This window comes from Saimiri boliviensis, chromosome 9 (genome assembly GCF_048565385.1).
Source record: "Saimiri boliviensis isolate mSaiBol1 chromosome 9, mSaiBol1.pri, whole genome shotgun sequence".
NCBI classification, from domain to species: domain Eukaryota; kingdom Metazoa; phylum Chordata; class Mammalia; order Primates; family Cebidae; genus Saimiri; species Saimiri boliviensis.
The window spans coordinates 42663688-42666482 of NC_133457.1; the positions used below are offsets into that span (position 1 = coordinate 42663688).

Below are 2795 nucleotides of genomic sequence, written 5' to 3' on the forward strand. Positions count from 1 at the left end.
TGAACTCCTGCGCTCAGGTGATCCACCCGCCGCGGCCTCCCAAAGTGCTGGGGATTATAGGCGTGAGCCACCACGCCCAGCCAGCTGCCACATTCTTGGGTTCCTCCTATAGGGCATCTGTCAAATATCCCATCTGTAACCGGAGATGATTATAATACCTGCCACACAGGCTCACTGAAGGATTAAGGGGATTTCTATTCATGACAGTGCCTGGCACATAGCATGCTGATAATTGTCATTATTTTTAACAGGTTTCCCTTGAGTGTTTAATAAAGATAAGGAAAAGTTTAGTTGGGAAGAACTGAAGTCGTGCAAAGGAAGCATATATAAATACATCAGCGGGTCCAGAGCGCACAACCTATTCATCTCCGACAGGGTATTAGTAAACTTTTTTGTCAGCAGTAGGTAGCCAGGTATGCTGGATGACTCATTCCTTGTTTGGGCCCTAGTCCTCTTTTGTCCTAAATTTTCCAGAGAGTTACTTCTAGTCCAGCACACGTTGTTCACTTACTTGTACAGGAGCAGATGTGCCTCTATTAATAGCTACTATGTAAAGAGGCCTGCAATTAAAGACTGTGACATTTGGCAAACGTATTTCATCTCAATAATCCTCACGATACTACAAAATATCCGTGGTTCTCTTTTTCTTCAGAGAGGCGGCAGAGATGCAGAGATCCTCATGCACAAGACCATCACCCTTGAGGTTGAGCCCAGTGACACCATTGAGAATGTCAAAGACAAGGATGGTCTCCCACCTGACTAGCAGCATCTGATATTTGCTGGCAAACAGCTGGAGGATGGCTGCGCTCTCTCAGACTATAACATCCGGAAGAAGTCCAGCCTGCACCTGGTGCTGCGCCTTCAAGGTGGCATTATTGAGCCTTCCCTCCACCAGCTCTCCCAGAAATGCAACTGCGACAAGATGAACTGCCACAAGTGCTCAATTTGCCTGCACCCACATGCTGTCAACTGCCTCAAGAAGTGTCGCCATATCAATAACCTGTGCACCCAGAAGCAGCTCCAATAATGCTCTTCCAAGCTGGGTGTAGTGGTTCACACCTATAATCCCAGCACTTTGGGAAGCTGAGGCAGGTGGATCACCTGAGGTCGAGAGTTCAAAACCAACCTGACCAACATGGAAAAACCCCAGTGTCTACTAAAAGTACAAAATTAGCCAGGCGTGGTGGTACATGCCTGTAATCTCAGCTATTCCGGAGGCTGAGGCAAGAGAATCGCTCGAACCTGGGAGGCAGAGGTTGTGGTGAGCTGAGATTATGTAATTGCACTCCAGCCTGGGCAACAAGAGCGAAACTTCTCAAAAAAAAATAAAATAAAATAATTTTTTAAATATCGCTTTCTTCCTCGAAGGGCAGCCTCCTGCCCAGGCCCCATGTCCCTAGAACAGGCGTCCCCAAACTACGGCCGGCTAGCGGGCCACATGCGGCCCCCAGAGGCCATTTATCCAGCCCCCCGCCGTACTTCATTAAGGGATACCTCTTTCATTGGTGGTCAGTGAGAGGAGCACAGTATGTGGCGGCCGTCCAACGGTCTGAGGGACAGTGAACTGGCCCCCTGTGTAAAAAGTTTGGGGTCGCCTGCCCTAGAGCCTCAATAAAGTGTCCCTTTCATTTACTGGAGCAGCAAAAAAAAAAAAAAAAAAAAAAAAAAAAAAGCTACAAAATATATTATAGCTATTATAGCTCCATTTTACAAATGAGGAAGCTGAGGCTTACAGAGATAACTGGTTTTAAGTTCTGGTGAGTGGAACTGCTCTTACTATGGCACCATTCTAATACCTCAATAAAGAAAGTTGAACAGTAAGTAAGAAAAAAAAAAAAGATGAAATGAGAATAAAAAGAAGAATATGGAGAGTGAGGAAACTGGAGGGGCAGAAATACCTCCTAAAGTAGTTTAAGGCATCAATCATTGTGCCCATACCCTCATTCTCTAATTTGGTATTATTTTGAAGAATTTTCTCTGGGCTCTCTTACAATATAGTCCCCGCCCATAAAACTGTAATTATTGAGCCGGGCGCGGTGGCTCAAGCCTGTAATCCCAGCACTTTGGGAGGCCGAGGCGGGTGGATCACAAGGTCGAGAGATCGAGACCAACCTGGTCAACATGGTGAAACCCCGTCTCTACTAAAAATACAAAAAATTAGCTGGGCATGGTGGTGCATGCCTGTAATCCCAGCTACTCAGGAGGCTGAGGCAGGAGAATTGCCTGAACCCAGGAGGCGGAGGTTGCGGTGAGCCGAGATCGCGCCATTGCACTCCAGCCTGGGTAACAAGAGCGAAACTCCGTCTCCAAAAAAAAAAAAAAGAGAGATCGAGACCATCCTGGTCAACATGGTGAAACCCCGTCTCTACTAAAAATACAAAAAAATTAGCTGGGCATGGCGGCGCGTGCCTGTAATCCCAGCTACTCAGGAGGCTGAGGCAGGAGAATTGCCTGAACCCAGGAGGCAGAGGTTGCGGTGAGCCGAGGTCGCGCCATTGCACTCCAGCCTGGGTAACAAGAGCGAAACTCCGTCTCAAAAAAAAAAAAAAACCAAAAGGTGTAATTATTGTATACAATATTTACAATTGTATACAATTATTACATAATAACTGTAATTATTATAATTATTGTATCTGTTCTCCTTTCCCTGCTTTATTTTTCTATATCACACTTATGCCCTTATAACATTCTTTTTTTTTTTTTTTTTTTTTTTTTTTTCCGAGATAGATTTTCACTCTTGTTGCCCAGGCTGAAATTCAATGGTTTGATCTCAACTCACTGAAACCTCCTCCTCC

The 2795-nt window shown here is 45.5% G+C and overlaps 1 pseudogene; it reads left to right on the forward strand.

Annotated features, from left to right (window-relative positions):
- The first annotated feature begins 679 nt into the window (after positions 1-679).
- Positions 680-1628, forward strand: LOC101043146 (ubiquitin-ribosomal protein eL40 fusion protein-like; annotated as a pseudogene).
- The last annotated feature ends 1167 nt before the right edge of the window (positions 1629-2795 follow it).